At 37.3% G+C, this 23,243-nt stretch overlaps 1 protein-coding gene across 3 annotated transcripts in view; it reads left to right on the forward strand.

The window, feature by feature from the left end:
- Window positions 1–23,243, forward strand: part of SMPD3 (sphingomyelin phosphodiesterase 3) — a 106,448-nt gene that overhangs the window by 31,717 nt on the left and 51,488 nt on the right. The window contains exon 1 of one of the 3 annotated variants that reach the window (XM_062609157.1): window positions 14,824–14,899. The exons of the other annotated variants lie outside the window; for them this stretch is intronic. The gene's annotated coding sequence lies outside the window, so the exon portion shown is untranslated. Of the gene's footprint in view, window positions 1–14,823; window positions 14,900–23,243 lie in introns of those variants that run through there. 3 annotated transcript variants of the gene reach the window in all.

Here is a 23,243-nt window from a genome sequence, read left to right on the forward strand (position 1 = left end):
GCCGATGACACCAAGCTGTGTGGTTCGGTTGATACGCTGGAGGGAAGGAATGCCATCCAGAGGGACCTTGACACACTTGTGAGGTGGGCTGATGCCAACCTCATGAGGTTTAACCATGCCAAGTGCAAGGTCCTACACCTGGGTTGGAGCAATCCCAGGCACAGCTACAGGTTGGGCAGAGAAGAGATTCAGAGCAGCCCTGTGGAGAAGGACTTGGGGGTGTTCGTGAATGAGAAAATGAACATGAGCCGGCTTCAGTGTGAGCTTGCAGCCCAGAAAGCCAACTCTATCCTGGGCTGCATCAAAAGGATCGTGACCAGCAGGTCGAAGGAGGTGATCCTGCCCCTGTACTCTGCTCTCGTGAGACCTCACTTGGAGTATTGTGTGCAGTTCTGGTGTCCTCAAAATAAAAAGGACATGGAACTGTTGGAACAAGTCCAGAGAAGGGCCGCGAGGGTGATCAGGGGACTGGAGCACCTCCCGTATGAAGACAGGCTGAGAAAGTTGGGGCTGTTCAGCCTGGAGAAGAGAAGGCTGCGTGGGGACCTCATAGCAGCCTTCCAGTATCTGAAGGGGGGCTATAGGAATGCTGGAGAGGGACTCTTCATTAGGGACTGTAGTGATAGGACAAGGGGTAACGGGTTAAAACTTAAACAGGGGAAGTTTAGATTGGATATAAGAAGGAAGTTCTTTCCTGTTAGGGTGGTGAGGCACTGGAATGGGTTGCCCAGGGAGGTTGTGAATGCTCCATCCCTGGCAGTGATCAAGGCCAGGTTGGATGAGGCCTTGGGTGATACGTTTTAGCGTAAGGTGTCCCTGCCCATGGCAGGGGGGTTGGAACTAGATGATCTTAAGGTCCTTTCCAACCCTAATGATTCTATGATTCTATGTTGCATCAGTGCCTCTGAAAAAGTAGTAAGAAGAGTATAACTGTCTTTCTGGCTGGCTGCTTCATAAAAAGTAGTTCAGAGGCAGAATGAAAAGCAGTCATTGTTTCATCTTATCACTTTTGTACCTCATGTTCATTTACACAGTTCAGATGGAGATTGTATAAGACTGTCTAGTCTTCTGTAGAGGACAGTGTGGAACTGTGTAAAGGGATTCTGACAAGTGTTTGTGGTTACTGTTGAACTTGGAACTCAGTTGTACATTCCATTTTGCTTATGGCAGTCTTTTTACAAGAAGTTTCTACAGAAATTAGAGTGCACTTAGTTTCAGAGATACTAATTATAAAGCCTGGATTACTACGGACTGTGCATGTCCATAGTAATAAATTACTCAGTAATTCCATCTAGGATTTGTGGAACTTGATGGTAGAACAAAACCATACAGCTGGATGTCAAGAGTGATGCATTAGTATAAGGTAACCCCCTTAAGTACCTGATAACTGAAAACTGCTTTAAAGACCATGCTTTGCCACATACCTTTCCTCATGCTTTGCTTAACAAAGATGAGTATCTACATTTCTGAAAATGCCATCATTTGCTGCACAGTTCTTCTCCAGCAGGAATCTGCTGTGTTTCTCTTGCAGCTTTCCTCTTCAGCAGGCACTGCTGAAATTTGTGAAAGTTTAGTAAACATGTATCTCATGAGATGGCAAACACATTGATGGTGAAAATGTTGGCTTATTTTTTTTCTGGGTTAAGTTTTTCTTTTTTTTTAATTTTGTGGGTTGGTTTGTTTTAAGAATATTACAACTGAAAAAATGCTGAAGTGTGGAGAATCTCAGTTATTGCAGAAACAAATGGCAGGGTTGAGTGAGTGGTGCAGCTGGAAGTACAAAACGAATGTAATGCAATTTATTTGGCTTTTGTGACTTATAATCAGGAAAATCTGAGGCGTCTATTATTATGACAAATGTGCTGGTGAATCCAGCTTGGAAACATAACTTTTGATTACTATTGGGAGTACTATACTTGATTTGATGGAAGAGATTTGCCAAGAGCATAATGAGAATTGCTGTGTCATTTAAGAGATACTTAAAAAAAATGCAGTGGGATAAGACAAGACGAGGGGGGGCTCTGTTAGGAAAGTGGTTACTCTAAGCCTCAGTGATGCTGGACTGCTACTACCGTCTGTCCCTTTCTCTTCTGATTGTCTTACTTGCAAGATTTCTGTTTACATAGTTTTAGAAGCTGTAGTGCTTGAATGTGCAGGATCCTGTAGCTATAATAGTTTTCTTACAATATGGATAGGAAAATTATCCATGTACCATTAGCCACCTGACTTTAAAGCATCATGAAAAGTGACTATTTTTTTATTTTTTCTAGTGCAGATAATACCAGAACTCTCTTACAGTACACATACAACTGGTATGCCTAAATCAATGACAGCATTTTCTGTTTTTATGCATCCCTTCTGAGGGGTGTATGATTACCAGGCGTAGAATGTTTGAGCAATTAGTGAGACATATATGTAGGGGATATTTATTAATTTTTGTATGTAAAATTCTGAAGCTTGGTACTGGATTTCTTTTAAATATCATTGCTTATTCTTATTTACAGTACAGTCTGTGTATATGGCAGTTACCTGCATTTTTTTAGCAGCATCTGGTATACTATCATAAAAGACAGCCTCTGGTCATGAGTAACATCAGGGTTGCAGAAACAGCATTTGGAATCCCTAAGAGATCACCTATATTTTCGTACCTGAATCTCTATAATATTTATTGGCTATGTAGAAGTGAAGTATCTCCTTCATTGCCATTCCAAAATAAAGTGAAATTTGAATCTTGTTCCGAGTTTAATGGAGAATAGTAATATTGGAAGGAAGGCATCTCTTGAAGTGGAAGTAACTGTCTGTAAAGATTGGCAATACTGAAAGAATGGCATGCATAGAGGTCAATAAATAAAAGAATAAAAGGTATAATTCAGAAAGATTAAAGGGATGAAATATCTAATGCGAAGGACTGGTGGTTTCTTTTAGCCATGCTGGCAATAATAATAACAACGAGTTTCTTACGCGAAATCTCAGTCAAATTGACATTGACAAATAGTGCTGTTCTTTAAGTAGAATTTGCTAGGTACAGAGAATAAATTAGATTATTATTGTAAGCCTAGAGGTCTACTAATATGTAAATCAGGTGATTTACATAGTCTGAGTGTTTTTGTAGCTAAGATTTTTGTATGTATTTTGTTGTAAGTCTTAGAATTCTTCAGTGTGAAGAATGAACGCATAAAGTCAGCACTTATTAATGGGTGAAAAGCATTCTTTGTTCTCAAAGTGGTTAATGGGCTGACTAAAACTTGATATAGTGTGTTAACTTTCACAACTATCTTTTCTTTGTAGCGGAAAGGTGAGCACACCAGGGACAGGAGAAAACAGGACTGCTTTTCTCACTGTGGCTGCTCAGTTATGAATTGTGACAGACATATAGAAAACTCAGCTACAAACCTCACATTGCACCTGTTGCTCTGCTGCTGTGGTATTTGAAAAGGAATTTTGAAACCTATCTGAGCTTCCTATCTGAGTATCCCACTCTTTACTGTGGCACTTCATTACCCACTTCTCAGAATTGACTTCCTGGTAATTTTGTTTGAATCAAGGAAATAATTTCTGGAAAAGTGCAGCCCTTTCCAGCCTGGTGCATCTGACCTTTCAGAAGTCAACGTTCCAATTTTCTGATCCAGATGGTTGAGGAAATCTTTCTAATAAAGTAAATCTCTACAGAAGCAAACAGTTCATTAATAATTCAAATTGCCTGAATTAAGACAGTCATTCCATTCTTTATTCAGTGTTTGAATTAGTGTAATCTGATTTCCTGTACTGCCTTTACCAAATCTTATTTTGATATAGCATATGATTAGGCCATGCTATGAAATAACATGTTGTAAGGGGTTCTATTGAAAGGCTCTGGTCATAATAATGTAGACAGTGAAGACTAGCATGTATATGAAAAGAAATCTTTATATATAAAATCTAGAAATGCTTACAAATCGCTTGTTTCATACCATTACATCAAGTCATTTGCAGTCAAATGCGAGTGTGATGGTCAATCTGGTCTAACAGTAATTTGGATAAGAAACTTCCACAGGTAGCCAGGTCTTCTAGTCTGTGTATCTAGTTTTAAGTAATTTGAGTGATGCTTAATTATTAACTGTTCGAGCATTCAGTTTTAAAACTGTACATGGTGTTTTGTCTTAAAATTGTGGTTAAATTTTTGTTGATGTAGTATTTTTTCTTAGTTGTAGAAAGAAATGGTTTTGTATGAGAAACAGAACACACTGCTCAGTTCACTACTGAGATACAGCTGTGTAACTCTCATGTCACAAATATATCTAGATTTCCTAATAATTCAGGAAAAAAACTACCCCAAAACCCATAAAACAAAGAACAGTGTAGGTTAAGAGAACCTGGTGATATGCAGAGGAGTCTTTGTTCTGAATTTTAAAAGGATGGAGTTATACAATACAAGCTTCATTACTTGACTGCTCTCAGCCTTTCTAGGTAACAAGGAGATGTGGCCTTAGCCTTTAGTCAGAGTCTTAGCATGGCAAATAAACTGATGAATGTACATCAGCAGTATTTGAACTTTTTCTGTGAAAGTTTCTAGAGGTTTATAGATGCACTTGCATTGGATGTGGATACTGTACTTGGACTTCTGTCATTCAATGTTTAGAAGGTAAATTCTACTGTACAGAACTCAGTGAGTCAGAAATACTGGTTAACTAACCCACCTTGAACAGTCCTGGACTCTTGCACTACAAGAAACAGCAGAGCTCTGCAAAGTTTGAGGTTCATGAAGCTGAACAAGAGCTCAAGTGGAGGTGAAGGACCCTATTGTTCAGTCAGAAAGAAAAGCTCTTAAATACTTACTTGGGTTTCTGATTGGCTTTTAGCCATACTTGCTTAACTAGCATGCTGCCAGTAACCTTCAGTAGTGAGAATTGGGCTCTCCAGAAAAGGAGGGATTGGCGGTGCTAATCAGAACAAGTTTGCATGTTTGGTTTGTTGTTTGGTTTTTTTCTGATACTAAAAGTGTGAATGCACTAGGCCGCTTCAGTTCTTCATCTCATAAACATTTATTTTCAAAGTGATTCAACACAGAAAATATCACCTCTGTTTTACCTTCTTGTTTTCGATAAAAGGATTTTCTTGGGGGGGGGGGGGGGGGGGAGGGAGGGGGAGGGAGGGGGAGGGTGGTTGTTTTAAAGTATTCATCTTTCTAATAGGAAGTGTAATAATCTGACTGCTCGATCACTGGCTTTCAGGTGGTTGTACCATTTTGAGTTTTATAAAATTGAACAGTAAAATAATAACAGTAGCAGTATAGCATGAAACCCACAGACCACCCCCTCTTGAACACCTGAAGTCATTATACATGCTAAGTCGGCAACCATTAGGCTCACAGCACTATGAATGATCTGGCATTATGGCTTCCCTTTGTCAGCAATTGTTCAATTATGTGAACATGAACATTTATTAATTTGTATTGGTGGCTAGGAAAAAAAAGGACAGTGGTTTTAGGGATCTAATGTTTTAGGGAAGAGGGCAGGTAAAGTGAAAGAACTGAGACATGGGAGAGATATTACAAGCAGCCAAATCACTTCTGTTAATTGTATTGCTTATTTTTTAAGAGCTGTAAAGAACTGGGAAGGAATGAAGTTGAGATTTGACTAATGGTTGCCTTGACTGCATTATGAAAGAAATGGATAAAATCCTTTTGAAATAGATTCAACTTTTAAAAAAGAAAGAGACTCTGTTACTGGTTTTTTTTTCTTACATCATCATCTGGCAAATGAGATATACTTTGGAAGAACAAAACATAGCTGAGATACCAGTATGACAGAACATTTAATTCACAGTCACAGAAATTTCCAGAATGTATCAGAGTTTTCTGCAAGAAGGGATGGCAATATTACTATGTGCAAAATAGTGCAGGGAGGCATCACTTATAGGTGCTGTAGAGTATAATTTTATTCAACATGTTTTCTAACTACTGAGTAAACCCTTCTTTGCATAAAAGAGTAAGTTACTCAAATATTTAGATTGACAAGATTACTTAATTCCCTTGGTACTTGTCATGGGGGGATATATTATAGCCTCTCACCATCTCTACAGCATTCCCACTACAAGCATTGTCTAATAACTTTGATAGGGTCAAGTTCACATATATTGTGCAAATGGAGTGTGGAACGGGCAACACTAATAGGAAATTGTTCACTTGGTCATTGAGGGGATCCTAGAGCCACAGTTAGGGATAAGGCTAAACTGCATTTGATTTCCAGACCTGTTTTCTGATAGTCTTCTAATATGTAGTGTTTCATTACTCTGCAAGTTACTCTTCTGTGGTAAAAAATAATGGAAGCATGGCATAAGGCACACTTTTCTTTGTTTTAAAATTGTTAAACCTGACATTTTTTCTGTATACAAAACTGGATCTACAAATATGATGGCTATTAAGTTTAACTTAGGTCAAATTTATTTGAGAAAACATTCTTACTTACAAAAATAATTTAAAAAAAATGGACTGAACTATTTTTAAAGGCCTTTTTCTAATTCTGGCCACTGTTCTGCTTTTCTACTGAATCTGATGAAGAAGGCACCAGACTAAAAATGAAATCCCATCCTGTCCTTGATGTGACTCTGGTCAGATTGACAAAGCTTTTGGTGCACAGTTTTTCTTGACACCATTTTGAGGAGTACACCCATGTATATGTATAATTTATTTTTTTTTTTTTCCCCAAACAAACCCCTTCCTTTCCTTTTTGCCCCAAATAAACATCAGCCTTAATTGCACGTGATCCTGAAGCTAAGAAAAAAATTTTCATGCCTTCTAATAGGGGAAAAAAAAAAAAAAAAAAGAAGCCATACAGCCTGCAGTTACCATGCCAACACTGTTCCCTGGGGTGTAGCCACACAGAGGTGGATGCTGTGAAATTAAGCTCTTCATGATAAATAGGAGGTACCATTCGATGTGGCAGTTCACTGAAGCTTTCATGTGCATTATGTTTTACCATTTGTATGTTTAATGTTATGATTAATCTGGTCTTTCTGTTGTTCCCTTCTCCCTCTTTGTGCGCACTACAGTTTCCTATTTTTGTGGGATGTGAGAAATCTTGGCATTTCAAAACATACAGTGTATAGTAATTTCCATGAAAAATGGATTATAAAATGGATATGATGTGATAAAGAAAGGGTGGCTTCTGACTCAAATTCTGCCTGACATCTAGTTGTGTCTCTGAAGTTGTTTGAGGTGTACTCTGCTCTTGTTTCCTTTGGACTTGCACAGTCTATTTTGGGGGGCAATATGGGGATAAGCAAAATATTTCACAGGGGAACCACTAGCAAAAATAGCACGAGACTGGCACAGGACAAAATTGTGTTTCTGTGCTTACATGTGATTCTTCTACAGCTGATCTTTGAGTTGGGGAGACAACAAGAGATTAGGGGGTACTGTTCGCAGTAAATTTTTAAGCAGGTTGTAAATCTCTGTGGCCTTCAGAGATCTTAATTAGAATTGTATGTTACAGTTTCTACAGTGTTGTTCTATTTTAGTATTTTGATTTAGTGACTGCTTTGGAAAGCACGTCTAGTATGTTCACAAACTTACTTGAAGGAAATCCCTTCTGTGAGTTAAGAAGCTCAGTTGCTTGTTTTTGGTTTTTTGTTTTTTTTCCTGCCAGTTTGTCTCTCAGTCCTCCACTCACAAATACCTGCAAAGTACAGACAGAGCTGTTCATAACATAGTGAGCTTGCCAAGTTCACTTGCTTGAACTTTCTTGGAAGTCTGTGTTGGTTATATAAGTGGAAATTCAGTGGGATATTTTACTAACACTTTTCCAAGTCTCTTGGGAAGTTGCTTTGTGCACTAGAAATGCCAGTCATGTGCCTCCAAAATTTATTAGTCTGTTTAGGTCTTTCTTGGGTCATATTAAAGAAAGCAGTCTTTAACTCAATAACAGCTAATTAAAAATATCTAAATTGAAATGGCTTTGCATACTGATTTTTTGCTAAAGGCATAAAGCAGCAGAGTGAAATTAATATTAACTGTGCTTATATAAAGTCCCAGTGAGGTTTCCTTTCTTCCAGAACAGTTATACTAAGAAATGTTCAGTACAGCAGAAAGTGCACTTTGCCAGTGTAATTATTAAACATTGAAAAGTTAGCTAAAAAGGTGACTAAATCTATTACTGTTAGTTATGTGGAATTATAAAAGGGATTAATACATATTGTAGCGAAGTTTTAAAAACTGGGCTGCTAGTAGATAGAAGCTTATCAAGCCAAAACATGGGGGCTGTGGTTTATACCTAATAGGTGCAACTGTGTATACTGGAGACTTAGTAATTAATACTTAAAGATACCTAAGATACTGATGCATCTGACAGTTTCCTGTCAACCACTGTTTTCTTCTGGGTGTGCTTTTCTGAGGTGGCAGCCAGAGCGTCGTGTATTTAAATTGTTATATTACATCAGGCCCAATGAAGTTGTTTTTGACATCTGCCAGCATTGTGTTAATGAGGCTAAACTAGAAAGGGGTATGAGTGCAGAAAATCCAATTAGAAGCTGCTGCATAACAGCTGTTATATCAACGTATAGTACAGATGCAGAAACAATACACGGATGATGGACTCTAATTTTGAATATATATTTTATGTGACGTACGTAATTGCCTGTCTTTGGTATCTGTCTGATGGTCTGTTTTGGACTGTCTCATTTGCACAGTAAGCTATTTTCCTGTGACTCCATACGATGTATAAATTCCTTTAGCAGTTGAGTCTGACTGCTTAGTTACCCACAAAATTTGACTGTGAAAGCACAGGAGTTGTAATTGTGACTTAAAGATTTTCATAGCCCCAGTTCTTTCCTGTAAAAGGTATCAATTAACTAAACTGAGGGGAAGGATCTGAAGCTACAAGTTACTAAAACTTACCTTCTCTGTATTTTTATAGGTTCCCTTGAACAGGTTATATTTTTATGTTGTAGCCCTTAGGGATTGTTTTTCGATGAACTATAAATGTAATGAACTTTTCACTTGATGAAAACATCAATAAGCACATACCAACTTGCCAGATTTTTTTTTTCCTCATAAGCAAGGAAGCTGTTGGCTCTAATGTTACATCTTTGGACTTCTCATGATCTTTTAAAAACTGAATTGGGTAAGGCCAAATTCTGCAGCTGGAACTCAAATGAAACTCATGTTGCCTTGTGGAATGACCACATACCTGCTGCTACATTAAAAAGAACTCTGCTATGGTATTTGTGACCCAGCTTAGAGGAAGACTGTTTTTCAAAAACCTTTAATTTGGTCATGTTAGCTAATGAACTGAGCAGTCCTCAAATGTAATAACTTTGTAAAGCAATATGTATAAATTGCATTACTGTCTACAGAAAGTAAATTTTTGCAGCTACTTGAATGGGAAGAAGCCAGGCAACAGCAGGACATGACAGTTAGATGAGTCACATGTTCCTGAAGTTAATCTGAAATTTTTAGCCCTAACTAGTGGTTAATGCAAAGCTTTTAATTGTGAATCACCGATCACCTCACAGAGCATACTTTAATCTTTACACTGTGCATTGCCAGGCAGAACACCTGGAAATATGATGTAAGTGGTAACTCTATGCACTACATCTGTCTACCTTGCACTACACAGGAAATGAGCATGGTATTCTGATGCATAAGTGAAGACATGCCTCTGAATTAAAATGCATCAGGTTGTCTGAATGCAGAAATTAACCACCTGATTGAAAGTGTGCCTCATAAATATTAATTCTAACTGCACTGTGAAAATAGAAAGCATATTATAACCTCTAGTTAATAGATACTGACTCCCATGTTCTTCAGGAATATTTTCAGAAGATTGTCAATTCACTTTTGTTGTAGTGGATTCATTTGGCAAACAGAGACCAGAACCTTGGTGTTTGCAGCTTGATCCTAGCATGTGCTCATGTGCTTATCTCTATATGTTGAGCTGCTTTCAGGCTTAAATCCTGAAGGGTCTACTTAAAATGGAGATTGTATGTTACTAAATAAGCCTTGATCTGCAGAGGAAGAGTGAAGGGGAAAATTGCAGTCAAATAATGGGCTAAAAAGGAGAGAGACACAGTTAATCATAATCCAGTGCTGGCAGTAGGCATTATAGTAAATGTTACCAGTCACATTAAACAGGCAACGCGTTGCTCTCACAGGAATCTCTTTGAATATTTAAAGACAGTGCAGCAGAGTTGTGTGATTAGAACTTCCCAAGGTGATAGTAAAGCCTGTTGAGTATCCCTATGCAATTCCAAAATCTAAGAATAAAATTTCCTTACTTAATTACTGCCCAAGCAAAAAAACTAGAGTTGAACTATATGTCTGGGAGAATAATTAAGGCCTCTATAATGTGCTTCTGATTTCTGGTATCGGGGAAGGTAGTTCTGAGTTTTCCTATCATACTGACTGACAGGTTTCAGTATTGCTTGATGCCTTGCTTTTGCTCTTAGGAAAGCAGTTTCAACACTGCTAGCAGATCTTGCTAGGTATTGACAAAATGAGAAAATCCCTCAGCTGCCTGAATGTCTTATGTTGCTGTTGGTACTGGTAATAAGGTAGCTGTACTTAATGAGGCATCAAATTCTTCAAATTAAATATTCAGTGTTTCTTTGAGGGGTGTCTTAGAATCATAGAGCCACAGAAGGGTTTGGGTTGGAAAGATTATCTCGTTCCAGCCCGCCTGCCATAGGCAGGGATGCCTTACCCTAGACCATGTCACTCAAGGCTCTGGCCAGCCTGGCCTTGATCAGGTAATGCCAGTACTTAAAATTTTTTGGGGGCAATGTTAGTTGTCAGAGTACTTGGAAATTTTACATAATTGTTATGTAATTTAATGCTGTTTAATGATAATGTTGTTGAAGATGTTTAGCTATGAAGACTGGAGTCATAGTATTCAAGAATTAAAATAACATTAATGCAGCTCATTTTGAAAAAAATTATATGCAACAGTATCAGCATAGTCTATTGACTATTGGGTAGGGTTGGTCCTAATACACAAGTAATTTCAGTTGTTATCTGCAGTATGTTTATAGAATAAACTTATTAAAGTGGAAATTTGTATCAGTCCCTCAAAATATAGAGGAATAGCTAAATTAAATATGAGTGATTATAATGGAGAAATAGAAGGAAATATGTAACTAATGAAAAAATAGTGGCAGTAAAAGTAATACTAACTTGGATGGGAGAGCTGGTGAAATAAAATGATGCAGAATACAGGGTGGTCAATGTAAGGAAATGACCAGCTGATGTGCAATCATGCATGGTGTCTTCACCATAGAAAGACTAACAGATTTGTAAGAGGTGTTACTAGACATTCTCCATTTTGTTTAGGGATTCTCTACTCTAAAACACTTCAACATTAATGTATAGAAAGTGGGTCTACGAAAGAGAAGACAACATTTCAGCGGAAAGGTCTATCCCAGGGGTTTATTTCACTGCCTATTGTATTGTAAGCTGGGAAGGAGAGGTTATGCTGTGGGATTTTTCTCTTTATTTGTTTATGCAGTTATGTTACCTTTTTTTTGCTTATGCTGTCGTAGTTTTATTTTCTTAAAGCTTATGCTGTGTTTGCATGCACAAATGGACATGCAGGCATGCAGGGTTTAGTAATAACATAATAGGATTTCACTTTTTTGTCCGTACTCTGATGGCAACATGTGTTTCATTAGCACTCTGATTTCAGTCCTCTTGCTAAGGTTCCTGTCTTGCTGCTGGATTCTGAAAGCACTTGATCAGTTGATCTTGGAAATGTGCTGAGCTTTTTCCCAAAAACTTTCATATTCACTGTCAGCAAGTGTAATTTTTAACAGTTTGATTTTTATGTGTAAATCGCTGAAATAGAAGTGGAGGAATCACTAAATTTTTAATGATTTTTCTTGAACCAGAGAATTGAGAATTTATATGTAATAAGATGGGTACTCTTTCTGCGCTATTTGTAAAACTAGGTGAATAATACAAAGATCTCGGTACAAGGACAGTGGCTGCTTTTCTGTGCAGTCAGTAAATTAAAGATTTTTTTTCTGTTTTCTGGAAAACTCCCTGTAACATATACCCTGCACCTATGTAATTTTTTAACTTTTAACTATGTGGTAATTTTTACCAGCATTGCGTCTCCATTCTTTGGTGATTATAGTCACACAAATTTGTTCTGATGGGTGTTGTTATTATAAGAGGATTCTAGGCACTCTGTGGCTTGTCTTGAATGATGCGTGTAAGCAAGGCTATGTTATACAAAGACATCTTTTGACAAGGGCTAAGTTCAAGAATTCAGATTTTTAGTTTCAAGGTTTTAGTTTCTGCAGTAGTAGAATCTCCCCTGGATATCTGTTCCTTTTCCAAAGCTCTACTTGTTTCTTTGAAAGTCTAAGCCATGATGCTGAGAAAATCTTCCAATACCACTATTTAGATTAACCTTTCATGTTCTCTAGTGCCTTTCCACATTTTACTGGAACCCTGATATTTTTTTTCCTCTCCTGATTTCCCTGTGTTTCCTACTCTTCTTAAATATAACTGAATAAACTTCAGATTTGTATAATGTACGTGAAGTGATTTTATTTAGACCTGCTTTACAGTCTGTTAATCTGTGAAATTGAGTACTGAAGTTGATGTAACAATGGGGTAGTGAGAGGAGTGGGAGAGAACCCAAATGAGAACGGAGAGAGATCCACAGATTATGGAATATAACTGGAAGAGATTTACAAATGTCTTGTGTGAAAGACTTGCGTATTTGAGTATAACATCCCCTGTAGGAGCATATTTTCATGTGGGACTATATCAATTCGTTGAGGACGGTAAACAGGAAAAGCACAGTTACTTAATGTATAAAAAGAAAGGATACTGTAGTAGGTAAGTAACCATATGGAGTGTGTCTGTTAGGAGAAAAATTCATCAAGTTGATCTTTTTCCTAACACTCTTTCCTCACCCCTTCACAAACACATCAGTTCTCTTTCTAGGTTTGCATATGGGTAGCAGGCTTGTACTACACAAATTACCGTTTAATTTTATTTAAATATTTTAATATTTTGTATATTGAAGATATTCTTAAAATCATAGTTTTCTTTCTATATAACCTCTTGCCTAATTCTATATATATCACCAAATTAATACAAAATATTAAAAATGAAAAAAAAAACAAAACTAATAGAGAAGGACAGTGACTTTTACAAAGTTTAAACTAAGAATATGAAAGGCCAGTAGTAAAGACTGTTGGACCCAAGTTCAAATCTAGAGCTGCAGGGTGATATTTGCAAACTTAGCAGCTGGTGCTTATCTGTATGTCTGACAGAGCAAAGCTTTGACTTCAGTAACACATACCATAATAATTCAAATGTTACTTAGTTTATATATGCATTAGGAAAGACCCTTTGCAGTTGAAGTCATTATTTTCTACGCCTTTTAAGGTGACCTGTGTGCTTGCTGCTCCTCTGACCTTTATCCCAGCCTATTAGGGTGGCTGTGATTGGCAGCCTTGAATAAGAATCCGCCATATTAAAACAGATGAAAGTTGTGATGTGGATGTATTTTGGAGAACCTTGTTATTATATCTTTGTTTCTATTGTTCTGTTTAGTGACAGTAAATGACGACCTTCTATCTCTGTATTTGAGTGCTGCTGCTTTAGGAAAATCTTTAGATTTTCTAAATTTGGGGATTTTGCTTTCTCCTTATATATTTCTCTGAGTAATTTCACTGTCTTCTGCTGTGTTTTGGACGTGTTTAGACAAGTAGTTTCTATAGGCAATGATGTGTACTGGTTTGGTCTGGGCTAGTATTTCCTCGATCCTGTCAAGGACAAAACCCAAACCTGACCATGTTGATAAGTCCATGGGCGAACAGGGAAAGTGAACAAATCATTAGCTAAACAGCTGTCATGGGCTGATACTAGAAAACTGTAAACAAGAGATGCTTAGGAGAGATTGTTTGAAAAACTAGCTGAGAAAGTAAATATCATACATCAGCAGCTTACTGGTGCTGTAGCTCTGATTATTGCCATGAGAACTTTTTGGTGGTCTTTCTGATCTGGCATTTTCTCCCCATGATTTTTCAGAGAATGTTTAAGCTTTAAGGCACGAACAATGCTGTGTCTTGAGGTAAGAGAACAGGACTCCAGGCTGTGTTCTAACACCTATTTCCAGGACTGTTCCATGTAGTCACATTGTCCACAAACTGTACAGTTGAGTATACCCCACTAGATGGGTGCTCTCAATAAAGCCTTTAGCTGAGCTATGCTCTGTTCATTTGAAAGAGTACCAGTGGCTGTCTGCAACGGATAGACAAGGCTTTGGAGGCCAAGAGGGTGGCACTGTTTTCTCTAGCCTTGCAAGATGGTTGTCAGAGTTTCAACCAAGTACCAGTATCTTTAAAAGGGCTAATTCTAGTTAGTTTCTTGTTTATTTTACCAGTTATTTTGAATTCTAAACTCTAAAGGTACCTTTCAAGACAGCCTGTCTGGGAAACGTAGGTGTCTAGTTCAGAGGGTTCCTCTCTGTAATCCAGGTGCCTAAAAGCTAAGTAATGAAATGGCTTTCAATTGTCTATAAAAATAGAAGTTTACTGTCAGGTCATAGCCTGTTTTTTACCTGTCCAGGTCATCTTTAGAAAATAATCTTTTATCTGCCCTTAATCCCCCATACTCCCTTCCCCATGCAGTGTTTTAGGTGATGGAATAATGCATTCTAAAAGCACCTGAGAGCACATATAAGAGACTAAGGTATGTAAATTAATTGCAACTCATTACAGTCCTATAATTAGGTAAAAGAGAGCACAGTATGTCTCTGAACACAGAAAGCAGGGTGAAATACTTTTTTGTTCTTTTTTTCTTTTTTAAGGAAAGATGTGGCAGCAGTATAATGAACTTGTAGTTAGATTCTTCAGCACTTAGATATGCTGCAAGAACAGCCATTGTAAAGCAGATTAATGCTACAAAAAGGTGGTGTCAAACACATTACTTCTTTCTTTCACACAGATTTAGAAACATGATTTCCCCCAAGCTTGTGCACTTTTTGTGTAATTATTATTCTTCTGTGCAAACTTCATTGTAAGAAAGCATAAATCTGAGGAATATTTTGCAATTTCATTTAAATGAAAACTGATCTTTAAGGCAACTGGAATGCCTGTTTTGAAAACAGTGTTTATATTTGGAATATGTACTCTGATTATTGTGGATTAAATACTCCTTTGAGGGACAGTTCTCTACAGAGTCCTTATTAGGCTTTACCTTAACAGTTGAGCAACACTTATTATTATAGGGTCCCACTTGAAAAGTAATCTGCTTCATCAGATTCTGTCTACAGAATGAACTCTATATATAGAGTTTGTACTAAAAGTTTAGATCAAAAGAAAATAAAAAAGGGGAAAGTATCTTCCAACTCTAGATTTTTTTTTTTTTAATTTTATTTTATTTTTAGGTAAAAATGTTTCAAGTGCTTCGTCTAATTCTTCCAGAAAGCCTTCTGAGATTCACAATAATCTGTTGGCTATGCTTGCATTTGTATCACATGATAGTTGCTTCTGCCTCTAGAAACTGATTTCAGCAAATAATTTTGAAAATGGTCTCACTTATCATAGCTCTGCTAGCAAGTGATGAGGGGTAAGAATGGAACAGGTTGGTTTTGCTGTGGGTTTTGCTTTTTTTTTTTTTTTTCTGGTGGGTTTTGGTTTGGTTTGTTTTTTGTGTGTTGTTTTTTGTTTGCTTTTGTTGGTTTGTTTTTTTTTTTGGTTTTGTTTTTTTTTTTTAAATGAAAGTGATCACTGTAAAATGCTTCCAGTTCAGTAGTGACCTTGAAAAGGGAAGTAGATCAGTTTTCAAAGGCTGACACTGAAAATGGTTATGGTGATAAAAGTCCATTTCTATTGAAAATGATACTTGGTCTCAGCCCAAAGGTGATACTAAACCTTAAAAATCTATTCCTCTCTACTAATCCAGTTGATATATAAAAAAATTTGTTTCTCCAAAGGTAGAACTAACATCCAGTAACTTAAACTTTGGCTACATATACACACTTACCTAGTTACAAAGATCTATATTTGAGATAAGATCCTAATGGCTTGCGTATCATTGCTTGTCCCACTAGTTAGAGGCACTTAACCTTAAAACTGATTTTTTAAATTACTTATTTATTTTAAACTTTTGTTTGTCTTGCTGAAGTAGATCAGTCTGCAACTCGAAGGAAAGGATGGGCTGTTACCACTGTTACAAACTGGCATAAAAGTTCTCTGAACACTGTAATGTAAAGATGGAGTATTTTTTTAGCTCTTGACTTCAAAGGATACTACAAAATCCCAGCTTTGATGCTTTGTGTGTAAGGAGGGGTACATTTCATTCTCAATTCCAAGAAACTGCATAAATCTATGATGTTCTTTGTAGAAGAAGAACAAAGCAGTGATTTGTAGTGTTGGAAAAGTTCTGAGCTGTAACACTGAGTGACTTCACTGGTGGCTTTCTGTCAAAGATATTTTTAAAGGCATCTCAGCACCAAACTGTTATTTATAATTTTTGAAAAGCCTTCCTGTGAAAACAAAGGTGACTTAGAAAGGCTTTTCAGTTGGAAAGCCTTTGGTAAAACTTCATACTGGTTTTACAATTTCAGTGAAAACATTCTTAATCTAATAGTTATTTACTTACAGACAAACTCATGCTTTCTCAAACACATTCTTAGTCATAAGGAGGCCATAATGATTGTTTGGATGCCTGATCTGAATCCCTGAAAAGGATCAATTGTGAGCAGTGTGCCCTGAAAGAGGTGCCTTACAGAGAGCAGTGTTCTGGTGCCTTGCTGACTGTTACATAAACGTGTACTGAATTTTCCAGTGCATGTCTTCGTATTTATTGCATGTTTAAGAAAGGCTGAAAGACCTGGGGTTGCTCAGTCTGGAAAGAGAAGGCTCATGGGACACCTTATAACTGTCTTCCAATACCTAAAGGGGGCCTACAAGAAAGAAATTTGTAGAAGGCATGGAGTGACAGGACAAGAGGGAATGGCTTTAAGCTGCTATAGAGGGACAATTGAGGTGATATCTTAGAATGATAGAACCATAGAATAGTTAGGGTTGGAAAGGACCTTAAGATCATCTAGTTCCAACCCCCCTGCATGGGCAGGGACACCTCACACTAAACCGTATCACCCAAGGTCTCATCCAACCTGGTCTTGAACACTGCCAGGGATGGAGCATTCACAACCTCCCTGGGCAACCCATTCCAGTGCCTCACCACCCTAACAGGAAAGAATTTCCTCATTATATCCAATCTAAACTTCCCCTGTTTAAGTTTTAACCCATTACCCCTTGTCCTGTCACTACAGTCCCTAATGAAGAGTCCCTCCCCAGCATCCCTACAGACCCCCTTCAGATACTGGAAGGCTGCTATGAGGTCTCCACGCAGCCTTCTCTTCTCCAGGCTGAACAGCCCCAACTTTCTCAGCCTGTCTTCATACAGAAGGTGCTCCAGTCCCCTGATCATCCTTGTGGCCCTCTTCTGGACTTGTTCCAACAGTTCCATGTCCTTTTTATTTTGAGGACACCAGAACTGCACACAATACTCCAGGTGAGGTCTCACGAGAGCAGAGTACAGGGGCAGGATCACCTCCTTCGACCTGCTGGTCACGCTCCTTTAAGAAGGTCTTTCCTGTGAGGGTGCTGAGGCCCTGGCACAGGTTGCCTAGAGAAGCTGTGGCTGCCCCATCCCTAGCAGTGCTCAAGGTCAGGTTGGACAGGGCTGGCAGCAGCAACCTGCTCTAGTGGAAGGTGTTCCTGCCTATGGCAGGGGCTTGCAACTGGATGAGCTTTAATGTCCCTTCCAACACAAACCGTTCTATGACGGTGAGCTGGATTTGGTCCTTTTCTTCATATGTTTCCTTACTAACCTATTCCTAGCTTCCAAACCACGTTGACTTGGATCCCTATTGAAGTTACTTATGTTTTTTTGGCATCGTTTTAATGATGGTTTTGTGTGGCCAGGGTTATCTATGTGAAAGTTCTTACCAGTTTTGAGCTACCCATTACCAGCATCACTTCCATGAGAGATTAGAATATGCACAGGAACAAATACTACTCTTGGGCTACAAACATGTTTTCTAACATAAAAATCAGTTGTGTTGTTCATTTATATTGCGTGCCATTGTATTGCTTCAAAAAGGTGTAAAACTTGAGGACAAGATGTAAATCATAGTAATAGTGATGAGGGGTTGCTCTTCTTTTATTTGTCAAATACTTATCTCCACATAAAAATACATCTTGGTGAGTATTTTTAGGATTGTTGTGTCAAAAAAAAAAGTTGTTTTTTTTTTGCATTTTCAGCATTGCATATATTTTCAATAATCATAGTACTTATGCTACAGATTCTTGAGGAGAGATAAGATGCATTTATGCCTGTGTTGTTTAGTAGAAAGCTAGCTTAATTTTCAAATTTCAGAGCTTTTTACCCAAAATGCATTTGAAAACATGGTTTTCATTTAGTGAAATTAATGGCTCTAAAACTTGCTCAGTAACTGCATGAGATTTTAAAGAATTTTCAGATTTTTTTTTTTTATATGCCATGTGGCATCAGCTTACAGTACTTGGTGTCCTTTTTAAGGAATTTAAGACCAGAAGGGACCATCTGGGTTATGAAATACAAAGCCTTCACAATAGCAGGCAACACAGACAGAAACAGAGCTGGTACAGAAAGACCCACAGAAGTGCATGTTTTTCATGTACCCTCCCTTGCCAAAGGCAATAAAGAACTTCTCATATATTTAATATATGGGAAATGCTTTATTTAATAATAATTATTAAAAAGTCTATTTTACTTTATTAAATATTTAATAAACTGAAAAATCTTTCTAATTAAGAAAAAAATGAACTACTGTTTCAGATTTTATTGTGGCCTAGAAAAGCTAAAGTGTAATGAATTGCATACAAATTTCAAGAAAAAAGAAAGCACTTACAGTTAACTGAGAATAGAACTCAGAAGACTTGCAAATTTTTGCCATTTATTTGCAGTTTATTTATTGCCAGCTGCATTTCTGAAAGCAACAATGAGCCACTCATTGGCACATAGTGCGTATAAACATCTTCACTGTTTGGAAGGAACATCAAGGCTACTGAAGAATGGCTATCCAAAGCACAGCTCTGTCATTTTGAGCTACAAGGGACATTGCATTTCATAAGATAAATTATCTTCATGATGAATATGAAGTAACAGTTATTAAAGGATGATGGTCTAGTAATGCAGCTATTCATTGTAAGCAATTTTTAGTGGGTTGATTTCAAGTTAATTTCTAAAACCAGCATCTTTTTTTTTCAGAGAAGGAAGCTGAGTGTGTTACTGTAACAGTGCGCCAATCAGCACCCATTAGGTAGCGTTTCAGTTTATTTTAATAGGAGGAGATTTTCAGAGTCATAAAGGGGTATTTGTTGTTTAGTTCAAAAGAGTAAGATTCTTATTTTTGTCCGAGTGTCTTTTGAAAGACACAGAATTTTTCCATATTTTTGAGAAAATGAACAGGTTGAATGTATTGAAGTTTCTTAATCCACAGGGACACATACTACATTGAATTAATCTCCAGAAGAGATATATGCATGAGGAAATTTCCTCTTCCCTGCTCTTTTTCCCTTGGTATCTCTATAGACAGTAGAGAGAGAGACTCTGGCAGAGTATTAGGTATTTTTCATTCTTCACGTATTATCTGTGATTACTTTTAATTATTTCTATTGTTTTTAGGGAAATTTTATATCATAAAGTAAAAATACTTTGCCCTTGTCTGAATGAAAGAAATAATGTAATACTGTGGAGGAGGATGGACTGGCAGTATTGAACATGCACATATGCATGACAATAAATCCAGCAGTTCTTTCCTACAGCTCTTACATGAGTGGTCATAAAACAGCTGAACGGTTCTGCTAGTCTATATTAATATATACAAATACAAACATGACAGTCCATGCACACCTAACACACGCATCAGTCCATGCAGATGCAGTCTTGGGTGTGGGAAGTAAGTCATGAGCATGGTTAGCATGGTACAAAGCTCCCTCTTGAAGACAAGTTTTCCAATGCTCCTAATTGTTTCTTGACATGTCTCCCAGCTCCTGCCTTTTGGCTTCATTACTGCACAGTTGCCAAGCATCATGATCTGTTCCTGTGAAACACGTAACACAGTTAGGACTGGTTGGACGAATTCTGTCTTTGGATCTGTACAATTCCCACTTGCTTAGACTTAAGCTGCTTGCAGAAATGCAAAGATAAAAGTTGGCCTGACAGAGTAAAACATCTAAGACTAAAAATGTGACTGTTGGTCTGCTGATGGGTGCAACTGTGTATTCACACTGAGGGTACTTGATCTGTTGAGGTGTTAGGAGCAGATTGTGCTTGAGTAATAGAAGATCTAAAACTCAGGTTAGGTCGTTTATCATAACTGTATTATTAAAGTGCACGTGCCTTATGGATTTTAAGTAATTTCTTGCTGTGTGTACAGATTATTCAGCTCACTTTGTATCTTGAAAGGATTGTAATTCTTGCTGTCAGATGATTTTGAGTGATAACTAGAGAAGTTAATTGATCTTGGAAAAAGCATATGCATTAGAATGATTTTAAAAAAAACAAACTATTTATTATTAAGAGCTGGCAATTGTCACTTCTCCTTTAGCTCTTATTTAGATATAGCTCAGATAAAGCTTTATTTATTCGGAATTTTGCCTAGCAGAGATTGTAAGGTTTGTTTCCAAGTGTCACATTTAATTTATATAGTTCCCCTACTTATTTAATTTACAATAGTAACACAAATTAATTAAATTCTTATTTAAAATGTCATTTAAAAATATAGTAATATACAGTTAGAGCAGGCAGTAAAATAGAAAGTTATTAAATAACTTTGTAGATGCAAACAAAAATTTCAATTAAAATATTTTTGGTTGCCTCATGCTTCCATAAAGTCAGCACACAGTACAGGAAGTACAGAACACTAGATAATAAATTTCAGAAGGTTAAAACAGGTGGTAATTAAAAAAATAAAGCAGAATAAATAACAATTATCCCCAAACCTCTGTGTACTTCTCTAGTGATTGTGGAGCCCTTCTTTTCCTTCCTTATGCAGAACATTTCTGTCAAGGTCTGTTCTTTCCTAACCCTTGCAAAGAAATATACCACCACAGAAATAGAAGCAGATACTGCTTCATCTCTCATACGTTGTGTAATCTCTATGCTGGTAGGGTTTTTTTTGCGTGTTACTATCTACATCTGTTCTAAAAACTGTACTGTTGGGGGAAATAGTTTTCTTAGCATTTCCAGTGCAAGTATGTAAAACAACCAATCTGACAAACCATGCACACTGCTGAGCACTTTAAAATTGCTAAACAGCATTTAGCACAGAATAATATTGTATCAGCTTTGTTCTTCAGAAAGATGGGCAGTGAGTGCTACTGAAGCAAGCAGTATTATTTGTTGGCGGCTTCTTGCATTTTTTAAATGAAAATAATATTGCTTGCTCTTTATTGTGTTTTATTGTTTCACACAGCTTTGCTGTTTATATTCAGAGGGTTATCTCTTTCTAAGTTCTCTCTTCAGGAGACAGGGAAGGAGTAGCTTTAAGTAATCCCTTTGACAACATTTAGTGGTCTGTGCTGACTGCCAACAGAGCTTTTTATTTCCAGTATCTTGGGGTGTGATACCAGACATAAATTGAGGAATTTCAGCAGACTTAGATTGAACAAACCTTTCCTGGTTAAAAATAAAATCCCCAGAAATTACTGAGAGACACACTCCAGAACCCTTTTCCTTAGAAGATTCCCTTTTCCTTAGCAAGGATAAGCTGGCCCTAACGCTTATGTTTTCCCTCAGTAAGATACAGGAAGAATTTGGAAGCTTTTTTTTTCCCCTTTAAATATTTATTTATTTATTTATGTTTATTTTCTTCTTTTTCCTATATTCCCATGTGCAATTAAGACTGTTCATTTTGAAAAAGGCATATGTACATGATGGTCTGGGCTCTTCTTGTAGCTGAAATGCTAGCTGGTTGTCTGCTGAGAATGTGGTGAATGTGAGGGTTCAGTTTCCTGGGAGGTTATGACTCAAAGAATGATGCAATTCTACCTCAAGGGTCTGATCTGTCTGGGAATGCATTTCTGAGTAGCCCTCAAAGATGACTGTAGCTGTTGTGTAGCAGCAGGTAAGCTGTCTGGATAAACCTGTTGTTTCCCTTAGTCTTTAGATCTTCAAACTCATGTTCTTTGATCTGTTCGTAATGACAGTTTGTTGGAGGACTCCAGTATGCATGTTTACAGTGAATAATATTTTAATACTCTGAATGCTTCCAAATAGAACTTTGGGTTGTATGTATTTGCTTGTTTTGTCATAAAATTATTTTGGTGGGTGGCAAAACAATGTAAAATTAAGTAGAGAACAGCATACAATTTTAATGTTAAATAGTTATGGCTACTGTGGGCTACTTTTGGTATGGGCTTTCTCTGTGAACCAAGCATAGTGTCTGTCTTTCATGTAGTCTACATTTGTACTGAGGTGATGATTCTGAAGTTGGAATCAATAAGCTGAGAGAATTAGTCATTATATCAGTATTGTGTCCTTTCCCAGGGAATTCAATCACTGACACCATACACAATTAATTTGAACAAATCTAAGCAGGTTACAGTAGGATCAGGAGCAAGCATATATTCATAACAATCAGGCAACACCTATATTAACTGCTTTGATTAAAATCAGAATTTGAATTAAAATTCAAGTGAGGCCCATTTGCGTTTAACTATTTTTTTTTTTAAATAATCAACTGCTGAAGTACATATTGAGGCATTTCATTAACCTTTAAAAGAATGCCTGTAAGTGTTCCTTGGCTGAGATGTTAATATGCCAGTCATGCTGATGACCTGTTCACAAAAGCTGAATTACCAACTACATTTGCACTGATCTGCAGATGAAGAGTGCTATTTCAGAACTGAGTGTTGTTCTCAAACCATAACTGTATATACCTCTTTGAATGATAATACAACAAACATATTGATGAAAATGTGTCAGGTTTTATTGCGATGAGTATGAAACATAGCTTTTTAGATATCTGATGAGAAATCTTATACAATGAATAATAATTCATCCAAGGTAGACAGTTATGGCACTCCTGAAGGCTTATGGCATGAGACACGGGGCAAGAAAGCAAGTGATCTCAGTAGGGAAAGCTGCTTGACTAGCATTGCACAGCTGGTTGTTGCCCAAAAGAATAGAATTGTCTACTCTAAAAGGGTAGCCTGTCTTCTGATAAGGCGACTGGCTGCAGGCTCACTAGCTGACA

The sequence above is a fragment of the Pezoporus occidentalis genome, unplaced genomic scaffold (assembly GCF_034315485.1).
Source record: "Pezoporus occidentalis ecotype Australia unplaced genomic scaffold, CSIRO_AGI_Poc_V1 ctg135, whole genome shotgun sequence".
NCBI classification, from domain to species: domain Eukaryota; kingdom Metazoa; phylum Chordata; class Aves; order Psittaciformes; family Psittacidae; genus Pezoporus; species Pezoporus occidentalis.